General features: G+C 43.7%; 1 protein-coding gene and 1 non-coding gene across 2 annotated transcripts in view; one reads left to right on the plus strand and one right to left on the minus strand.

Annotated features, from left to right (window-relative positions):
• Positions 1 to 22428, plus strand: part of DOK6 (docking protein 6) — a 357850-nt gene that overhangs the window by 59559 nt on the left and 275863 nt on the right. The window lies entirely within an intron of this gene.
• LOC119929408 lies at positions 15252 to 15389 on the minus strand. The gene has a single exon (XR_005451534.1). It is a non-coding gene; the product is annotated as a small nucleolar RNA SNORA7 (small nucleolar RNA).

A 22428-nucleotide genomic window follows, 5' to 3' on the forward strand; every position in this document is an offset into this window, starting at 1 on the left:
CTTATTTAGGCACATATCCTCTAAGAAGCTTTTCCAGACCAAGCTCTCCTTTCCTCTCCTCCCACTGCCTTCTGCATCGACTTGACTTGCTCCTTTGGTTCTTCCCCACTCCGAGCCCCACAGCATTTTAAGTACATAGCTGTAATTCATTTATTTGAATTGAAAGCCGTCACCACTCCTCTTGACTGTAAGCTCGTTGTGGGCCAGGAATGTGTCTGTTCATTGTTGTATTGTACTCTCCCAAATGCTTAGCACAGTGCTCTGCACATAGTAAGCTCTCAATACTATCGAATGAATGAGTGTAGTAAGTTGAATTGATGGCTGTCCCCACCCTTCTAGACTGTAAGCTCGTTGTGGGCAGGGAACATGTCTGTTATAATATTATTATATTTTATTCTCCCAAGTGCTTAGTACAGTGCTCTGCACACAGTAAGTACTCAATAAATATGATCGATTGATTGATGGACTTTTTTTAATGGTAAGTGTTAAGCCCTTACTACGTGCCAGGGACTGTAACAAGCACAGGAGTAGATACAAGCTAATAAGGTTGGACACAGTCTATTGATCGCTGCCTGAGTGCTGAGTAGTATACTGAGTGTTTGGGAGAATTCAGTGGAATCAAAGAAGGGGAGGAAGGAGGTGACCGGGGGTGAAGTGGGACTGAGAGCCTGGAGCCATCAGGAAACCAAGGAAAGAGGAAAGTCTGTGGCAGAAGAAGCAGGGTTGAAGATAGAGGGGCAGAGCAGAGATAGTAACCTCCTCATCGCAGACTGCACATTTGGTGATCTGTCAGCCAGTCAGTCAGTCGTATTTACTGAACACTTATTGTGTGTAGAGCACTGTACTAAACACTTGGGAGAGTACAATATAACAACATACCAGATACAGTTCTTACCAACAATGAGCTTACAGTCTAGGGATCATCCCAGGTAAATGTGTTTTTTTCACTTTCCCCAAATATGCTGTATTTGGAGACTATACTGTTCAGAGCCTGGTAAACAGGAAACTGAAAAAAGGAGCCACTGGAACCCAGAATCATAATATGAATGATAATTATGATATTTGTGAAGTTCTTACTATGTTTCAAGCTCTGTTGTATGGACTGGGTTAGATACAAGAAAATCAGGTTGGGCACAGCCACTGTCCCACATGGGGTGCACAGTATAAATAGGAGAGAGAGAGCAGGTATTATATCCCCATTTTACAGCTGAGGAAATGGAGGCATAGAGGAGCTGACTTGCACAAGATCACACAGCAGACAATTAACTAGCAGAACTAGGATTAAAACCCAGGTCTTTTGTCTTCCAGACCTGTGCTCTTTCTACTAGCCCACACTGCCTCCCTGTTAATTCATTCATTCATTCATTCAATCGTATTTATTGAGCGCTTACTGTGTGCAGAGCACTGTACTAAGCGCTTGGGAAGTACAAGTTGGCAACATATAGAGACGGTCCCTACCCAGCAGTGGTTAATCATCCCTTAAAAGATAAAGAATACCATAGAGAATACTATTGTTAGCTTCCACTAGTGCAGTACTGACATGCAAAACTTTCAGGTTTCATGAAGTTTCATTCAGAAATTGAGGTTCAAAGGAAATTTAGATATTTTAGGATTTAAGCTTGGCTCTTGAGAATGTGCATGTTGCCATGGAGAGAAAAATTGAATGTACTGCAAGCACTTATTCACTAGTCATTTTCAGGGTCCAGGTTTAATGGTTGAAACACTATTGTAGACTTATTCAGCAGTCTCCCACATTAGAGAGTAAGGTCTTTGTGGACAGGGAATGTGTTCACGTCTTCATTCTGTACATCCCAAATGCGTAGTACAGTGCAGGGCACCCAGTGGAAACTCAACTAATAGGATGTCGAAAACTCTGCAAGTGCAAGTGCTTAGTTTTTTTAAACTCTCCCCTTTAGTAATTCCACTGTGGGACATTGAACACTCTCTAATCCATTAGAGAGGAAGTGCCTTTAGGGCAGGGAATTTGTGTTTTGCTTCTGTTGTACACTCCAACACACCTAGAACAGTACTTGACACTCAGTAGGGGCTCTATAAATACCATTGATTCATCAACTGACACTTTTGGGACATTAAATGCTCAGAGCTAGAAAATGTAATAGGAAGTTTCCCAAACCTTCCCATAGTATATATTCAGTGTACCAGGCTTTATGTAACCACAAGGAGAGAGCTGGCACATTCAGACCTAGATGGACCTATAAAATGCATTTCAAAGTTTAAGACATGAGGTGGAATGGATGGCAAATTTCCCAGCGTTCGGGAGGGCAGGGCAGTTGGAAGATGGTGGATGCAGTCATTATGTAGAAGCACAAGCCAGGGAAAGGTAATCTTTGGTGGACTGACTTCCTCCAGATACTACTGCTTGAGCATTACTCTGTCTGGGAATAGAATCCGCATCCGTACTCCGGGTTCCCAAACCGTGTCTCCCGAATCCATCAATCATTCAATCAATGGTTTTTACTGAGCGCTTACCATGTGCAGAGAGAACTGTACTAAGCATTTGGAAGAGCACAATATAACAGAAGTGGTAGAAATGTTCCCTGTTCATCAGGAGTTTATTCATTCATTCAGTCGTATTTCTTGAGAGTTTACCGTGTGCACAGCACTGTACTAAGTGTTTGGAAAAGGACAGTACAACAATAAACAGTGACAATTCCTGCCCGTAATGAGCTCACTGTCTTGTACTTCCCAACCACTTAGCACAGTGCTCTGCATACAGTAAGTGCTCAGTGAATATGATTGAATGAATGAATGGAGAGGTGGAGACAGACATCAATACAAATAAATAAAATTATAGAACTATCCATAAGCGCTTAACAAATACCATCATTATTCAGCAGGCTTTGAACAGGCAGAGACTTTTCCAACTCAGTGAGAGCATTTCTGCATGTGAGCATCCTCTAGCAGATTTGAGTTGGAATAAACTGGATTATCTGCTCTCCCAGGCAACACAGGGCCAGTGAAAACACTCCTCTCCTTTTCCTTCCTCCTCAGAAAGGAAGAGTTGATCTCCATCATTAGCTCCTTCTCCTCCTCACCCGGACCTGCTCAGAACATTCATTCATTCATTCAGCCGTATTTATTGAGCGCTTACTGTGTGCAGAGCACTGTACTAAGTGCTTGGGAAGTACAAGTCGGCAACATATAGAGACGGTCCCTACCCAACAACAGGCTCACAGTCTAGAAGGGGGAGACAGAGAACAAAACAAAAAATGTAGACAGGTGTCAAAATCGTCAGAACAAATAGAATTAAAGCTATATGCACATCATTAACAAAAATAAATAGAATAGTAAATATGTACAAGTAGAATTGAGTAATAAATCTGTACAAATATATACAGATGCTGTGGGGAGGGGTAGGAAGTAGGGCGGGGGGGACGGGGAGGAGGAGAGGAAAAAGGGGGCTCAGTCTGGGAAGGCCTCCTGGAGAAGGTGAGCTCTCAGTAGAGCTTTGAAGGGAGGATGAGAGCTAGCTTGGCGGATGTGTGGAGGGAGGGCATTCCAGGCCAGGGGAAGGATGTGGGCCGGGGGTCGATGGCAGGACAGGCGAGAACTGGCCTGCCTGGAACTTCCTAAGGAAATACCTAATAGAGACGATGAGATGAGTCAAAGGGGCCAGTCTCCTGTTTCAGGGATAATAATAATAATAATAATGATGGTATTTTTTAATGGCATTTATTAAGCGCTTACTATGTGCAAAACACTGTTCTAAGTACTGGGGAGGTTACAAGGTGATCAGATTGTCCCACAGGGGGCTCACAGTCTTAATCCCCATTTTACAGATGAGGGAACTGAGGCACAGAGAAGTTAAGTGACTTGCCCAAAGTCACACAGCTGACAATTGGCAGAGCTGGGATTTGAACCCACGTCCTTCTGACTCCAAATCCCATGCTCTTTCCACTGAGCCATGCTGCTTCTCGTGACAAGTTAAGTGACTTGCCCAAAGTCACACAGCCGATAAGTGGCGGAGGGATGGGGCCAGCACTTTACCTTTGAGATCAAAGCCAAACTGAAGCATACAGTTTCATTTTCCTTACACGAAGACCAATCTTTCTGCCTTTTTAGCAGGATTTCTCACATTGGATCACCCATTAGGGCTATTTTCTGCTAGCCATCCAGTCCCCGACATCTTTATCAGCCCATTGGCCTAAGGTTAAAGGCTTGTCTCTGTTCAGCCAGTTGCTAATGCATGTTTCCTGAATCACAGGCTAAAATGCACTGGGCACCTGGGAGCTTTCTTGACCCCTCAAGATATGTCTGTGTTGGAATGATTATTTTTCTTCCTAATTAGCTTTCAGCTTGTTCTATCCACAAGTGCAAGGAATTCTCTTTCCCTTTATTTGCACCATCACCCACCGGACTAAAATATGGGTGCTGCATTCTCCTGTTTACCCCACGGGTCATGGAGGTTGTGGTTTGAATCGGGAACTGGGAAAGGGAACTTCTAGCCTGGTCTTGCTCTCCCTCAGCCTGTGGACAATTTTGAGGGACAGAGGATTAGTAATTAGAACTCTCACATTTTGAGGAAATGCAAATATTTACAAACATTTTCCCTCATCTGCAGCATTTGGATGGAAGACTTTGCACCTGGGAAACAGCAGGGCAGGGCCTCCTGGCCCCACATGTAGAAGTGAAGGATATTATACTTCCCATGTGACCTTGGGCAAGTCACTTAACTTCTCTGTACCTCAGTTTCCTCATCTGGAAAATGGGCAGTGTGAATGAATGAATGAATAATGGCTAAAGTATGGGCCTTGGAGTCGGAAGAATCTGGGTTCTAAGCCTGGCTCCACCACTTGTCTGCTTGAATTTCCTCATCTGTAAAATGGGGATTGAGGCTGGGAGCCCTATGTACAACAGGTACTATATCCGACCTGATTATTCATTCATTCATTCAATAGTATTTATTGAGCACTTTCTTGGTACAGAGCACTGTACTAAGCACTTGGAAAGAACAGTTCAGCAACAAATAGAGACAATTCCTGTCCACAGCAGGCTCACTGTCTAGAACGGGGAGACAGATATCAAAACAAGTAAACAGGCATCAATGGCATCATTATAAATAAGTAGAATTATAGATATATCCACATCATTAATAAAATAAATAGAATTATAAATACGTAGCTGGGTTGTAGAAGGAGAGAAGAGAGGTGAGGTGAGAAGGGGTAAAGTGTTGGAGAGCTTTAAAGCCAATAGTGAGGAGTTTTTGCTTGATACAGAGGTTGATAGGCTACCACTGGAGATTTTTGAGAAGCGGGGGAACATGCCCAGAACGTTTCTGTAGAAAGATAATCTGGGCAGCAGAGTGAAGTATAAACTGAAGTGGGGAGAGACAGGGGGTTGGGAGATCAGAAAGGATGCTGATGCAGTCGTCCAGTCGGGATATGATGAGTGATTGTACTAACGTGGTAGTGGTTTGGATGGAGAGAAAAGGGCAGATCTTGGCGATGTTACGAAGGTGAGATCGGCAGGTTTTGGTGACGGATTGGCCATGTGGGGTGAATGAGTGAAGTCAAGTGCTTAACAAATACCATTATTATGATTATCTGTTCTCCCTCCCCTTTTTATGTGAGTCCCATGTGGGACAGGGACTTCATCTGATCTACTTATATTGTACCTTACCCCATCTTGGAACATCAATTAACAAATATCAATCAATCAATCAGTCGTACTTGTTGAGTGCTTTCCATGTGCAAAGCACTGTAGTAAGTGCTTGGGAGAGTATAATACAACAAAGATGATATATGCATTACCTGCCTACAGGAATCTTACAGTCTAAAGGGAGCTTACTCTGTTACTATTATTATTATCATTGTTGTTATTGTTTTTTTTTTTCCCTTCCAATCTGTAACCTGTTTCAGTGTCTGACTCCCTAATAAGATTGTGAGGTTTTTAAGGACAGAGATCCTGTTTACTAATTTGACTGACCTCTCGCAAAGGATTAGTACAGTGCTTTGCACTCAATAAATGCTCAATAAATACTATTGATTGATTGGTTGACATTCATATGCTTTCAAGTGTGAAAATTGAGCACTCATTGCCCTTCAATGTCTATCACTGAAAATGTGACTTAAGTTAATTCTTCAGTTATTTGTGGGGTGAGATTACAAGAAGTTCCTTCTTGAAAGCTTACAGCAAGAAGAATGGGAATTTAATAGCTGTAGCATTGAAATGGAAAAGATTTGTGCCAAAGCCAGAGGGAATGTTCCTCATTTTGTCAAGTGATTTCTAGCTGGATTTAGGATTTTAATCCATAACACACATTAAATATTCAGAAGTGTGATTGACTATGTTTTGCATGGGAAATAAATGTCAAGGGCTTAGGTAACACTGGAGCAATTTCTTTCAATTATTTAGACATCACTGTTAAATATTTACATAATCTAGATAGAATGAAAGTAAAAATCATGTGCTTCGTTCAGGCAAATGTCATTTTTCCAAGGGAAAATAATCTTTAAAAGCTGGTTCCCAAACTATTACAGATGTTCCAAATAAGGCTCCATGATTCTAGTTGTACCCATCCATGTTTTTGTAAGGGTTTATTTGTATTCCTTTTTCCTAACTGCTGGTTTATTCAGCCCTAACTAGGACCTCACAATTTCATGAAGGATAGTGGTTATGATCTCAAAATGATTGTATCATCACAGATTGTAAAATTCCTATTAGATTGCCAGCTCCTTGAGCACAGGGACCATTCTCTTATTCGGTCATTCTATCCCAATCTATAAATATAGTGTTTGGCACATAGTTTGATACATTTGATTCTTTTCTGTGAATGAATCTGTGTCCTGGAATGAATGAATCAACCAATAGTATTTATTTGGCACCTGAGAAGTAGCGTGTCCTAGAAGAAAGAGCAGGGCCTACAAGACAGAAGACTGTAAACTCATCATGAGTAGGGAACATGTTTACCAACACTGATAGATTGCATTCTCCCAAGTGCTTAAGTTCAGTGCCCTGCAAACAGTAAGCACTCAATTAATACCATGGGTTGAAATGATGTTGCCCAACCAAAAGCCAAATGTTGGCAGCAAACTGTCTCTGACTGCTCTTTCAATCAGCCTGCTTGGGCCTCAGTTATCTCATCTTTAACATGGGGACATTTTGCCTGTCTCTTCCTACCTCACAGGGATTTTGTGAGGGTCAAGTGAGACAATGAAAGGTACAGGGCTCTTGGAAAGTGAAAAGCACAATTCAAGTCAAAGGGATGCAAATTATCCAAGGCCCTGGGCTCTACCTCCGAATACCACCCATCTCTTGCCTTATGGCCCACCTACTCTGAGTCATTTCCAAGTCATTAGGAGTTTCTGAAATTCAGGTTTTCTGCCTGTAAACTATGGATAAGAAAAGTTTTGTTAAGTTTTGGCAGCCTTCTTTTACAATTCTGCAAAATGGTTGCTTGAAAGTGTGGAAGAGTGCATTTAGAGATCATAAATTAAGCATGAATTCCTTTCATATTTGAAAGACTGAAATAAATGAAGCAGGTGGGTTCTGTATTTTTTTTTTTTTGGTTTGATAACTTGCAGTCTCCTTGTGCCTATGTTTATTCCCCTTCAGTAGGCCAGGCATTCTGTCTGGAGCCTTTGGGTCTTCCAAATCTCTGTAGTGCTCACAGAAATGCACTGAACTGGCTTTCTAGAGGTCTATGAGACTTATTGCTCCTCCCACAGGGTCTGTCTAACTCTCAGACACAACCTGAGGCTCTGGGAGAGTTGGACAGTGAATGGCTTAAGAGAATTAGAAAACTATAAGGCATTATTCAAAAACATAAATACTTAATGTCTCATAGATCACCCTGTGATTCACTTTAAAATGTAGTAAAGCTAATTTTCATTAACTGTCAAGTTTAAAGGAGAAATTCCAATTAGTTTTGTAATTTTTTTACAATGAAATATTCAAACCATTAAATATTTTACTGTATTTAACAGGAAAATGGAAGTTAGAATTGGCTTGTTTTTAAGCAAAAAGTGATGCCTCTATTTATAAATTTTTAAGGCACAGTGTAGGCTTTGGGTAGACCAGCATTGTCATTTCACTTCCAGACTGTTCAGAAACTGTTCCCCTGTTGGTCTAGTTTGATAGACTGCATAAAATAGTGCAGGATTCTGAAATGACCGATTGGCCACAGCGATGGGTGTTTCTTCCAAGGATTGAGCTCTCGGCGGAGAAGTAGAAGGTGGGATCCATTGTTATTCTCAAATCTGCTTTTAGCAAGGGTTGGTCGCTACTGGAATGGGGAGAACCTGAACTTGTTCATTCATTCATTCATTCAGTCGTATTTATTGAGCGCTTACTGTGTGCAGAGCACTGTACTAAGCACTTGGGAAGTACAAGTCGGCAACATCTAGAGATGGTCCCTACCCAACAACGGGCTCACAGTCTAGAAGGGGGAGATGGACAACAAAACAAAACATGTAGACAGGTGTCAAAATCATCAGAACAAATAGAATTATAGTTATAAGCACATCATTAACAAAATAAATAGGATAGTAAATATGTACAAGTAAAATGAATAGATTAATTAATCTGTACAAATATATACAAGTGCTGTGGGGAGGGGAAGGAGGAAGGACGGGGGGATGGGGAGGAGGAGAAGTACTTATAAGAAGAGCTATGAGATAGTCATCACTGGTTGGCACTGCCTGTATATAATAAGCCATGAAAGCTCCTCATCTAGACTGTAAGCTGTTTGTGGACAGGGAACATGTATAGTCAGTCAGTCAATCATGTTTATTGAGCGCTTACTGTGTGTAGAGCACTATACACTATAACAATAAACAGGCACATTCCCTGCCCACAACTAGCTTAAAGTCTAGAGGGGGAAACAGACGTTAGTATAAATAAATTACAGCTATGTATACAAGTGCTATGGGGCTGGGAGAGGGGATTCATTCAATTGTATTGCTATTCTTTCATTCAATTGTATTGCGCGCTTACTGTGTGCAGAGCACTGTACTAAGCGCTTGGGAAGTACAAGTCGGCAATACATAGAGACAGTCCCTACCCAACAGTGGGCTCACAGTCTTAGAAGGGGGAGCCAGAGAACAAAATAAAACATATCAACACAATAGAATAAATATGTACAAATAGAGTAATAAATATGTACAAACATATATACAGGTGCTATGTACAAATAAAAGAGAGTGAGACAGGGTGGTGCAGAAAGGAGTGGGAGAAGAGGAAAGGAGGGTTTAGTCAAGGAAGGCCTCTTGGAGGAGATGTGCCTTCAGTGAGGCTTTGAGAGGGGGAGTAATTGTCTGTAGGCTTTGTTGTACTCTACTAGGCACTTAGTGCAGTGCTCAGCACATGGTAAGCACCCAATAAATACAACTGATTGATGGATCGATTGACTGATTGGATTATTCTAGGCTCACAGCACTTCTCCAGTCAGCTGGACCAATTTCCTTATAAAGTGTTGGCTGGCCTCCCCACCGGCTGGTGCATCTTCTGGTGTCTGTTTTCCTCCTTCCTTGACTCCATCTGATATTCTCGTCTCCCCCACCCTGTGGCCTGTTCCTAACTCCAGTGAACCCGGGGGTTACCTGGGCCTCAGCCATTCTGCACATTGGCACAGCAAAGCTTCAGCTCTGTCTGCCTCATCGGCCGGACTAAATCTTTATAAAGGGGAAGGATTGTATTTGAATTGGCCTGATATGAAGTTTCATTATATAAATCTCTTTTCTAATTTCATTAGTCCACCAGTTTCTCGCTATAAACAGAAAATGATTGATTCTAAAACAAGGGGACAGGTAAGAGTGGTGCCTGCTATACTGAGGAAATGTGATTTTCCCATATTTCTTTCTCTCCCATCCTTCCTGAAATGCACTTGGGAAGATCATTTATCTTGGGGATGTGACCAACATAGAACACCTCTGGCTTATCTTCCAGCCAGAGGATGTTATAATTCATCTGCAGACGGTGACACATTTGGCCTCGCGTGTCCTGACAGGGCATCCTGCTTTGGGCAGAGGAGAGACGGTAGTCCTTCTGTCATGGGAGCAGGTGGGTTCAATCTCTTTCTTTTTGAGGCACTGAGTGAGATTTCCCAAGGTTTTCTGGCATCCAGGGACCCGTGAACTGAGCCAGGACTGCATGTTTATGTTGCCCACCCTTGGGGGTTAGAGAGTCAATCAATCTATCCTCAAAATCTGTCTATCCTCAAAAATCTCCAGTGGCTACCAATCAATCTGCGCATCAGGCAGAAACTCCTCACCCTGGGCTTCAAGGCTGTCCATCACCTCGCCCCCTCCTACCTCACCTCCCTTCTCTCCTTCTACAGCCCACCCCACATCCTCCGCCGCTAATCTCCTCAGCGGGCCTCGTTCTCGCCTGTCCCGCCATCGACCCCCGGCCCACGTCATCCCCCAGGCCTGGAATGCCCTCCTCTGCCCATCTGCCAAGCTAGCTCTCTTCCTCCCTTCAAGGCCCTACTGAGAGCTCACCTCCTCCAGGAGGTCTTCCCAGACTGAGCCCCTTCCTTCCTCTCCCCCTCGTTCCCCTCTCCACCCCCCCATCTTACCTCCTTCCCTTTCCCACAACACCTGTATATATGTATATATGTCTGTACATATTTATTACTCTATTTATTTATTTTACTTGTACATATCTATTCTATTTATTTTATTTTGTTAGTATGTTTGGTTTTGTTCTCTGTCTCCCCCCTTTTAGACTGTGAGCCCACTGTTGGGTAGGGACTGTCTCTATATGTTGCCAACTTGTACTTCCCAAGCGCTTAGTACAGTGCTCTGCACACAGTAAGCGCTCAATAAATACGATTGATTGATTGATCTATCACTCGATCAAAAATCTGTATGCTTCCCTCCTGCTTTCCTCCTGGGTTCCCAGTGTGGTTGAGCTTGTCCGGCTCCTCCACTTGTCTGCTGTGTGACCTTGGGCAAGTCACTTCTCTTCCTCTGTGCCTCAGTTACCTCATCTGTAAAATGAAGATTGAGGCTGGGAGCTCCACATGGGACAGAGGCTGAGTCCAATTCGATGTGCTCGTATTCTCCCCAGTGCTTAGTATCATGCCTAGCACATAGTAAGCACTAACAAATACCATTATCATCATCATCATCATCATTAGTCCTAGATCATACTGAGCTATCTTCCCAGCTCTTGAGGGAAGGGAGGTGCCACGGGCTTGGGGAGGGGTGTCAAAGCTTAGTACAGTGCCTGGGAACATAGTAAGTAGCGTGGCCTGTTGATAGAGCCTGGGCCTGAGAGTCAGAAGGTTCTGGGTTCTAGTGCCAGCTCTGCCACTTGTCTGTTGTGCGACTTTGGGCAAGTCTTTTTAACTTCTCTGTGCCTCAGTTACCTCAACTATAAAATGGGGATTAGGACTGAGTCCCATGTGGAACATGGACTGTGTCCAATCTGATTAGTTTGTATCTACCCCATTGCTTAGAACTGTGCTTGGAACAACCCAGAATGCTCACTTCACTCCTCCAATGACAACTTTCTCACTCTACCTCAATCTCATCTCTCTTGCTGCCATTTCCTTGCCCAAATCCTGCCTTTGGCCTAGAACTCCTTCCACCCCACATATTCGATAGATCACCTCTCGCCCCACCTTCAAACCACATCTCCTCCAAGAGTCCTTCCCCAAATAAGACTCATTTCCCCAACTCCCTCTCCAAATGCCACAGTTCTAATTATGGCAAGCGCTTAACAAATACTATTATTATTATTTGTGTTTGGCTAAGTGAAGTAATGCTTTAGACGAAGATGAAAGTCTGTATTTTAGCGATACTGTGAAGAGAGACCCAGCATTATTTGGTAACAGATATAATATGTGGATTGAAGGAGAGAGATGAATCGAGGTTAATTCTAAGGTTACAGGCTTGTGAGACAGGGAGGATGGTGGTACTGTCTACAGTACCTTGAAGGCAGAGAATCTGTGGGATAATTCTATTGTGCTCTCTTAAGCACTTAGTATAGTGTCATAAGTAGACTCAACGAATTCCATAGATTGATTGTAAACCTCTTTGCTGGATTGTAAATCGAGGAGACAGGGATCATATCTACCAATCCTATTGTACTCTCCCAAGTGTTCAATATTGTACTGAACAAACTAGTGTGCACTGATTGCTTGATAGACTGGGAGTGCAGTGCTCTGCACACAGTAAACGTTCAATAAAAACGATGGAATGAATGAATGATTGAGTTGTGTTCATTGTGAGCAGTGCTCGTAGACACTGGAGGGGAGCTGCTGAATGCTGCCTAGTGAAACTTTCTGCTGCTCCTAGAACATATTCTTCTACACCTTCCACTTCTCAACTCTGCAGAGAGCTCTATATGCTTGGACAGAAGCCGTCACTAACAGGATCACCATTCAACTTTCTTACATAGAACTGTTTGATCTCTAAAACTAGATATTTAGTTCCATTACCATTTTACGCTTGTCCCAAGGCATTAAACTGGTGAGGCACTGACCGTCCGTGTGACTCTTCTTGACTAAAGTCCATGAGAAAACTGATTTTCCAGAGGCTGTGATATTGGGCAGATGTACGCCCTGGGTCTTGAGTGGACAGAGCAGTTCAGCCTTGGAGGCCCATCTTGGCTCATTTTGGGGCTGGCCATGGACAGTCAGAGCAGAAGTTGGGGGGAGGACAGTGCTTCTCCATCAAACATCCTTAACCGGCCACCTTGCTCTTCTGCCTCCACATCTTACAGAATAGATCCCTTTCACTGTGGAAAGCTTAAATCCTTTACTTAGCTCCCTCCCCAAATCACTGTCTTCGTTTCTCCCATACTAACCTTCTAAAACTAATTGGTTCTTGACTAAATGTTTACTACAGTGCTTTGCCCAACATAAGGTTTCAATAAATATGATTGAAGCAGCATGGGTAAGTGGAAAGAGCACGGGCTTGAGAGTCAGAGATCATGGGTTCTAATCCTGGCTCTGCCACATATCTGCTGTGTGACCTTGAGCAAGTCATTTCACTTCTCTGAGCCTCAGTTACCTCATCTGTAAAATGGATATTAAGACTGTAAACCCCACGTGGGACAATCTGATCACCTTGTATCCTCCCAGTGCTTAGAACAGTGCTTTGTACATAGTAGGCACTTAACAAATGCTATTATTATTATTATTATTAAATGAATGACTCTCCCTCTACCTTGTTCATGCTGTTTCTCCACTTTGGACCTTCCTCCCTCCCTCCCTCCCTGTAACAGACAGACCACAAAGCTCCCCATGCTCACAGCCCTCTAAAAACCCCACCTCCTCCAACAAGCCTCCCTACTTATTTCTCACACCTCAAGTCTTAGAAAACCATTAGCCAGCTCTAGCAATTACAATCATATTTAACCTCAACATTAGCCCTTCTGTACACCAATGTATTCAATTACTTATTCTGTTATTGATCTCGATTAGTTGCAAATATTTTTATATTTGTCTTCCTCATTAAAGTGGAAGCTCCTTATGGGAAGGAAATGTGTTATTATGCTTACTAAGCTTAGTACCGTGCATTATTCATTCATTCACTCATTCATTCAATCATATTGATTGAGCGCTTACTGTGTGCAGAGCACTGTACTAAGCACTTGGGAAGTACAAGTTGGGAACAGATAGAGACGGTTCCTACCCAACAATGGGCTCACAGTCTAGTAGGGAGAGACAGACAACAAAACAAAACAAGTGGATGGGTGTCAAAATGTCAGAACAAATAGAATTAAAGCTAAATGTACATCATTAACAAATAGAATAGGAAATATGTACAAGTAAAATGGAGTAATAAATCTGTACAAACATATATACAGGTGCTGTGGGGAGGGGAAGAAGGTAGGGCGGGGGGGATGGGAAGGAGGAGGGGAAAAAGGGGGCTCAGTAGGTGTTCAAAAATACTATTAATACTACTGGAGGGTTTCAATTTTTTTTTTATGCAGCACTAAGAGATAAGAAGTAAAGTCCCAAACAGATGCAGCTGAACTCTATCTGATCTGATTTTATTGTACCTACCCCAGTATTTATGGGGAACATCATGGCATAGTGGATAGAGTACAGGCCTGAGAGTCTAATCCCGGCTCTGCCATATAATAATAATAATGATGGCATTTATTAAGCGCTTACTATGTGCAAAGCACTGTTCTAAGCACTGGGGAGGTTACAAGGTGAAAGGTTGTCCCACGGGGGGCTCACAGTCTTTATCCTCATTTTCCAGATGAGGGAACTGAGGCCTAGAGAAGTTAAATGACTTGCCCAAAGTCACACAGCAGCCATATGCCTGCTGTGTAGGCCTGGGTAAGTCACTTCATTTCCCTGCACCTCAGTTCCTAATAATAATGATAATAATAATAATAATAATGGTATTTGTTAAGCTCTTACTATGTGCCAAACCCTGGGGTAGATACAAGGCAATCAGGTTGTCCCACGTGGGGCTCACAGCCATAATCCCCATTTTACAGATGAGGTAACTGAGGCACAGAGAAGTTAAGTGGCTTGCCCAAGGTCACACAGCAGACAAGTGGCGGGGACAGGATTAGAACCCACAACCTTTGACTCCCAAGCCCGTGCTCTTTCCAACAAGCCACACTGCTTCTCAACTGTTAAATGGGGATTAAGACTGTGAGCCCCCTGTGTGACAGGGACTGTGTCTAACCCAATTTGCTTATATTCATCACAGCATTCAGTACAGTGCTTGGTACACAGTAAATGCTTAATACCACAATTTTTATTTTTAGTAATTAGCATATTGCACTTAAAAATACTTATTATTAGGTTATGATATGTTATGTTAATTATTTTAGTTATTGTTATGATTATGATTATTCTCCATCTGAACACTTTGCTTGGGGCTGGGCAGCACCTGTGGCTGATAATGCTCATTTGTCCTCAGGTTTTTGTTCAATCTATCACTCACTCAATGAATAGAATTTATTAAGCACCTACTGTGGGCAAAGCACTGTAATAAGTGCTTAGGGGATCACAACAGAATTAATAGACAAAATCCCGACCCTGATAGAGTTTACAGTCTAGTGGGGGGAGATAGAGAGTGAGTCTTGTCTTGTCTCACGCCATCGAGTCGTCTCTGACCCATAGCGACTCCATGGGCACATCTTTCCCAGAATGCCCCACCTCCGTCTGCAATTGTTCTGGTAATGTATCACTAGAGCTTTCTTGGTAAAAATATGGAAGAAGTTTACCATTGTCTTTTCCCACACAGTAAACTTGATTCTCCCCCCTCTACTCTCTCCTACTACTCTCTGCTACTGCCCAGCAAAGGTGAATTTTGACTTGTAGCAGTTTGCCTTCTACTCACTAGCCACTGCCCGAGCTAGGAATGGAATGGATATGCCATTGCTTGACTCTATGTCCCTTAGCCAAGACTGGTAGAGTACTGGAAACTCTCCAGATGTGATCCTGAGAGGGTTAGAGAGTGAGGGGGCACTTAAATGATTTACAGGTGGAAAGAAGAAGGAAATGGAGCAAATGTACATAAGTCAGTGGGGAGCAGGGAGAAGAGCTGGGAGGGTGGGAGGGGAGCAGGGAGACTGGGTGGGGATCAGGGAGGAGAGTTGGGAGGGGAGCAGGAGGAGAGTTGGGAGGAGAGTTAGAAGGGGAGCTGGGAAGGAAGCTAGAAGTGGAGCTGGGAGAGGACCTAGAAGGGGAGCAGGGAGGGGAGCAGGGGGGGAAGCAGGAGAGGAGCAGGGAGTGGAGCTGGGAAGGGAGCTAGAAGAAATGGTTGGGGAGCAGGGAGGAAAGCAAGGGAAGATGTTCCCTTCTCACTCTACCTAGGGCAGTGGAACTGCAGGAAGTACGGTCCCTCCTCCAGAACATCCCTGAATATGGATGGCTCTTGGGGAGGGACGGGGAGAAGGTGGAGAAATAAAATCCCAGAGATGCTCAAAACCTGATCTCAGTTAGTCACTTTCTTCCCACAAGGCTTTCACCGGAGCAGCTACCCTTAACCTCCTGCTGGAGAGGGGCTCACAGGCAGAGAAATGACCCATTTGGGAAGAAGAGAAAGATGAAAGGTGTGGGCTTAGATCAGGGCCTTGGGAACTCCTCTAGCATTTTCGTGCAAGGCCTGAAGGGGGTTTGGTGAAAAGGCCTAGGCCTGGTAGATTGCTAGAAAATAAAATGATTTGCAAAGTGTGATTTTTGCGTCCCTAGACCTTGTTGCTATGTTCAGACAACTTCAGCCAACCAGTTGTCAATCAATCAATGGTATTTATTAAACGCTTACTAAACACTTGGGAAAATACAACAGAGTATGTAGGTGGGAACCCTGCCCATAAGAAGCTTACAGTCTACAGGGGAAGACAGACATTAAACTAAATTACAGATTGAGGAAAGAGTAGAAGGCTATGTTCATAAATGTCTTGGGGCTGGGATGACTATCAAACTGCTTAAGGAGTATACAGCTAAGTGCAGCGGTGAAGCAGAGGAGAGGTAGTAGAGGGGAAATGAAGACTTAGGCAAGGCCTCTTGGAGAAGATGTGATTTTAGGAGGGTTTTGAAGGCTGGGCAAGTTGTGGGCTGTTGGATATGAGTGGGCAGGGAGTTCCAGGCCAGGGGAAGCATATGGGCAAGGGGTCAGAGGTGAGATAGATAAGATTGAGGTACAGAGAATAGAAGTCCTTGCCACTGCCTCTGCTGCTGTTCCTACTTCTGCTGCTGCTTCTTCCTCTCTGGTCCTCCTGCTCCCAAACTCCAAAACCCACAAGGAGCTGCCTGATTCTCAGAAACACAGATAGCATGAAATGTAAAAGACTCCACTTGGGGTTCCCTAAGCCCCAAACCCTGCAGTAGTCTGTGGTGTTGTGTTCAGGGAAATGTTAGGGTTAGAGAGGGATGGATGTGTGTGTGTGTGTGTGTGTGTGTGTGTATGTATGTGTGTGTGTGTGTGTGTGTGTGTGTCTGTGTACCACGGGTTAGTGAGGGAGAAACACATGCCTGATGTTATAGTCAAATACTCCCCTCGCCTTCGAGGTTTACGCAATTAAGAATGAAATATGTTCGGCGAATCCCTGTTGAACATGCAAGTCACTGAGAATTTACATTCCTAAACGTGGGTCACCACAGAAATGATTTGACCTGACATGAGAGGACAAATCCATTCGACATGAATAACTGCCATCCAGGATCACAACTTTTCTGTGTGAATTCACTGGCGACAATCCAGACATTTTTATGGGGTGATGCTTTATACCTGCCAGACAGAAGGACATTAGTCCGTTTCTTACGCCTCCGGAATTTCAAATTATATATCCATAAAATATTCAGTATGCTTATTTATCAACATAAATACTAGCAAATCTGTGTCATTTTGTTAGAAATTCAACTCATCTGCACTTATTCATCCAGCTTAAATTAATATTTCAAGGAATAAATTGAACATCTAATCAGTTAAGTTATTTAGGATTAAATGAGTTTGTGAGTGTACTAACACATTAACAACTTTTGATAATGACCTGTTCCCCGCTGACTTATCTTTAAATGTATCAGCCCTTCTGATAATTAACATTGAAATCAGGCCATAGAAGGCTCACAGGAAATCCAATAGACTCACAGAAAATCCAACAGATGCAAAGAAAATGAATAATCATTTTAGTGTCCAGCTTCATTTCAAAATATTGGATCGGGATGTTGGTTCCTCCTTCAGAAATGATTCAATATTATGCATTTAACTAGTGTTTGTTATGCTTTTTCCTCCTGGTAGAACCGTTTGCACATCACCAGGGCTGATTAAGAAAAGTTCTTTGAACAACTTTCGCAGAGGAATAACATGCCATGGCATAATAGACTTTTGATTTTCATTGATTAGAGAAGCAGCGTGGCTTAGTGGAAAAAGCCCGGGCTTGGGAGTTAGAGGTCATGGGTTCTAATCCTGACTTGCCACTTGTCAGCTGTGTGACTTTGGCCAAGTCACTTCACTTCTCTGTGCCTCAGTTACCTCCTCTTTAAAATGGGGATCAAGATTGTGAGCTCCAAGTGGGATAACCTGATAACCTTATATCTATCCCAGTGTTTAGAACAGTTCTTGGCATATAGTAAGCACTCAACAAATACCAACATTTTTATTATTATTTGGTTTGGTATGATGCCTTCCACAGAGCAAAATAGTCTCTCTTCTTTCCCTGTCATCCTGACCCTTGGTCAGGATAGGTTTTATCCCCATTTTTGAGGGAAATCTAGGCCCACTGACATGTGCAGAATCACAGAGCATGTGCAATAGCACCCACACCTCTGGCCTGAGGCCTGCCTCTGGAGGGAGTAGGCAGGCCCTCCTGGAAAGGATTCAAGTCCCACTGTGTTGAACAGGGTCGGGGGCAGGGGTGGTCGCATATGTTAAGTGCACACTTCATACCAAGCACTCTACTATGCACCTGGGCTGTTTCAAGATTCTCAGATCAGATTCAGTCCTTGTCCCAAATGGGGATCGCAGTCTAAGGAAGACGGAGAACAGCTATTTCATCCCCATTTTGCTGATGAGGAAACTGAGGCACAGAGAAGCAGCATGTCTCAATGGAAAGAGCATGGGCTTTGGAGTCGGAGGTCATGGGTTCAAATCCTGGCTCCTCCACATGTCTGCTGTGTGACCTTGGGCAAGTCACTTAACTTCTCTGAGCTTCAGTTCCCTCATCTGTAAAATGGGGATTAAGACTGTGAGCCCCCCGTGGGACAACCTGATCACCTTGTTTCCCCCTCAGCACTTAGAACAGTGCTTTGCACATGGTGCTTAGCAAATACTATTATTATTATTATTATTATTATTATTATTATTATTATTAAATGGGGGCTATGCACATCCAGGCCTTGGGGGCCTGGGTGAGTATGAGGGGCATTGCAGAGATGGTGGGGACAGATGTGGGAGCACTGGAGGTAGGGAAAGGAAATGAAGAAACACTTTTAAAAGCTGGAGGGGAGTGGTTAAAAGAGAGGACAATTTTAAAAGGAGGCGGCAGAATGGGAGAAGCCAGAGAGCAGGAGCAGAAGGGGGAAGAATTGCTGGAATGTGTGTTATATTGTTGTTCTGTACTCTCCCAAGCACTTAGTACAGTGCTCTGCACACAGTAATGCTCAATAAATACAACTGACTCATTGACTGACTTACTGGTCACCAGGTGAAGTTGCCAGCCAGTTTGGGGACTGAAGTAAAATCCAGCTCCGATCCCCTGGGCCCCTCAGAGGGCTGCAGAGGGAGAAGACCAGGAGCAAAATAGCGGGGCAGGTCAGGCCTCTAGCTGTGGCATCGCAGCAATGGTGAGTTGGTGGCTTCCCAGCTTCCGGAAAGGTGAAGACAGATTTGTCATCCAACACCACCAGGACATTATATTGGACAGGCATGATCTGGGGGCAGATGTACAGTGACTGAGGTGAGAGGCCAGGATGGGACATGAGGCACTAGAATTTGATTGCTTATCCCATTTGTAAGTGAATCAACGAGTCAAAATCATACAGAAATCCTCAGTCCGGAGGAAGCTCCCAAACTAGAGCACTGGAGGAGCCAGGGTACTGTGGCCCTAGTTGCAAGCTTGGCCAAGCAGAGTGGCCTAATGGATAGAGCATGAGCCCGGGAGTCAGAAGGACCTGGGTCCTAATTCTGGCTCCACCACTTGTCTGCTGCTGTGTGACCTTGGCAAGTCGCTTCACTTCTCTGAGCCTCAGCTACCTCATTTGTAAAATGGGGACGAAGACTGTGAGCCCCATGTGGGACAGGGACTATGTCCAACCTGATTACCTTTTATCTACCCCGGCACTTAAAACAGTGCTTACTGCCTAGTAAGCCCTTAAGAAATAATAATAATAACAATAATGATGGCATTTGTTAAGCATTTACTATGTGTCAAGCACTGTTCTAAGTGCTGGGGGGGGATACAAGGTAATCAGGTTGTCCCATATGGGGCTAACAGTCTTAATCCCCATTTTACAGATGAAGTAACTGAGGCACAGAGAAGTTAAGTGACTTGCCCAAAGTCACACAGCTGACAAGTGGTGGAGCTGGGATTAGAACCCATGACCTCTGACTCCTAAGCCCATACTCTTTCAACTGAGCTGCACAGCTTCTCTACCATCATCATCATCATCATCATCACCTGGCCAGAGGAGGGACCCAGCAAAAAGTGTTGTGGTTGAAGCCCTAAAATAGTTGTGGCAGACATGGCATTTGTTGTGTGTCCATTTGGTGCCATACACAGTAATAATAATAATAATAATAATGGCATTTATTAAGTGCTTACTATGTGCAAAGCACTGTTCTAAGCACTGGGGAGGTTACAAGGTGATCAGGTTGTTCCACAGGGGGCTCACAGTCTTAATCCCCATTTTACAGATGAGGTAACTGAGGCACAGAGAAGTTAAGTGACTTGCCCAAAGTCACACAGCTGACAATTGGCAGAGCTGGGATTTGAACCCATGACCTCTGACTCCAGAGCCCGTGCTCTTTCCACTGAGCCATGCTGCTTCTCTGGGAGAATACAATATACAATAGAAGCTTGAGACAGAGTCCCTTTCCCCAAGGAGTAAGTGTTCACTCTCTAGTTTGCACGCATAGGATGCTGGCGGATCCAGTCCCTGGGTGTGTAAGTGCATCTATGTGAGTGTGCCCCTATGTATGTGTGTGTAAGTGCTTGTGATTGTATTGAATGACAGGGTTTTAGGAAGTGCTGTGCTGACCTGTGGGATGGGAATGGGGCAAGCTAGCATGTGATCTTCCCTCCAGAGGGGAGGAGGGAAACAATAACCCCCTCCATAGTTTGGAGGCTGGAAAGACAAAATCATGACGCAAGTGAGTTTATATTTAGTTTTGAGACATCAACTAGGTCATCCTACAACTATTTTTAAAAGTTTGATTGTCTTGGCTGAGTTTCTTTGAGGTATAGTTGAAGGAGACCTAGGACCTACTCGAAAAAATATGAGTTCACGATACGTAGTTCAAAATGAACTGTGTGGAGCACCAACATGCTCACTGTGGGAAGGGTATAACTCAGCCACCATTGCTGCAAGAGGAATAGCAGCAGTAAAGTAGCAGACACTCGTTGGCTCCCTGACAGAATCCAGCACTAGTTGCTGCTAGTTGCTGGATCAAGGTTGTTGAACTGTCCTGATCCCTGCCCTCCATGAGTTTTCAATCTAAGACAGACATCATGGGATAGAAAGACACAGACTATAGTCTAATGGATACTCAGCCACCAAGTAAATGAACCAAGTGATAAGCTTGCGAGAGACAATTAGTTCAGAGCCATCCTTCATATTTCAGTTTGATGGTATCAATGGTTCAGTGCTATCTCAGCATGCAATTGAGGCTGAAAAGATCAATGTATAAATCGAGGACCTTTTCCCAAATGTATACATGGAAGGATAGTTCCTTGCTACACAGATCCATATTCATCCTACTACTTGTGATTGTTGTCTTCTCTTTCTCCTCTTCTTCACCTCCCTCCTCCCCATCCTCTCCCTCCTTCCTCCACCTTCTCCTTCTCCCCCCCTACCCCTCACAAGCATGTAGAAAGCTGCAGAGCACAATCAATTAAGCAATAGTATCTACTGAGAGCTTACTGGTTATGTAGCATTACACTAAGCACTTGGGAGAGTACAATATAACAGAGGTGGTAGACACAATCCTTGCCCACAGAGAACTTTCAGTCTAGAAGGGAATACAGACATTAAAAGAAATTATAGGAAAGGGAAAAGTGGAGTGTAAGGATATGCACCTAAGTGCTGAGGGGCTGAGCAAATCTGAGCCCCTGAGGGGCAAATATCAAGTGCTTAAGGAGTACAGATCAAAGTACATAGGAGATACAGAGTGAGGGCTTAGTTAAGGAGGGTCTCTTGGAGGAGATGTGATCTTAGGACAGCATCAAAGGTGGGGAGAGGGGTGATCTGTTGAATATGAAGGGAGAAGCATTCCAAGCCAGAGTAGGCAAGAGGTTGGCAGCAGGATAGACACGATGGAGGTAAAGCGAGCATGTTGGATTTGGAGGAACAAAGTGTGTGGGCTGAGTTGTAGTAAGTTGTCTGCAGGTAAGGTAGGAATAGGGAGAGCTGGTTGAGTGCTTTCAAGCTGATGGTAAGAAGTTCCTGTTGGATATAGAGGTAGATCACTGGAGGCTTTTGAGGAGTGGAGAGGTATTTTTTTTTAGAAAATTGATCCACGCAGCAGAGAAATATGAACTGGAGATGGGAGAGACAAGAAGCAGGAAGCTCAGAGAGGAGTGGATAATAATAATAATAATAATAATGGCATTTATTAAGCACTATGTGCAAAGCACTGTTCAAAGTGCTGGAGAGGTTACAAGGTGATCAGGTTGTCCCACGGGGGGCTCACAGTCTTAATCCCCATTTTACAGATGAGGTAACTGAGGCACAGAGAAGTTAAGTGATTTGCCCAAAGTCACAGAGCTGACAATTGGTGGAGCCAGGATTTGAAACCATGACCTCTGACTCCAAAGCCCGTGTTCTTTCCA

This window comes from Tachyglossus aculeatus, chromosome 5 (genome assembly GCF_015852505.1).
Source record: "Tachyglossus aculeatus isolate mTacAcu1 chromosome 5, mTacAcu1.pri, whole genome shotgun sequence".
In the NCBI taxonomy this organism is placed as follows: domain Eukaryota; kingdom Metazoa; phylum Chordata; class Mammalia; order Monotremata; family Tachyglossidae; genus Tachyglossus; species Tachyglossus aculeatus.